Raw genomic sequence first — 457 nt, forward strand, 5'->3', positions numbered from 1 at the left:
AAAAAAAAAAAAAAACAAAAAACAACAGACACTGAGGAAATCCAAAGGTCAAGCTGTAGTACAGGCAAGAGTAATTAAAAAAAAACAAAACAAAACAAAACTGCATGGTGTTGCTATAGAAACTGGCAAGTTGATCAATGGAATCAAAACAAAGACTCAGAAATACACACCTATGGACACTTGATTTTTTGACAAAGAAGCCAAAATCATACAATGGAAACAAGAAAGTGTCTTCAATAAATGGTGTTGGACTAACTGGATGTCTACATGTAGAAGAATACAAACAGATCCCCTATATATCACTCTGTACCAAACTCAAGTCCAAGTGGATCAAAGACCTCAACATAAAACTGGATACACTAAATCTTATAGAAGAGAAAGTGGGGAATAACCTTGAACACATTGGTACAGGAGACAACTTCCTGAACAGAACACCAACAGCACAGGCACTAAGACT

This window comes from Mus caroli, chromosome 7, assembly GCF_900094665.2.
Source record: "Mus caroli chromosome 7, CAROLI_EIJ_v1.1, whole genome shotgun sequence".
NCBI classification, from domain to species: Eukaryota; Metazoa; Chordata; class Mammalia; order Rodentia; family Muridae; genus Mus; species Mus caroli.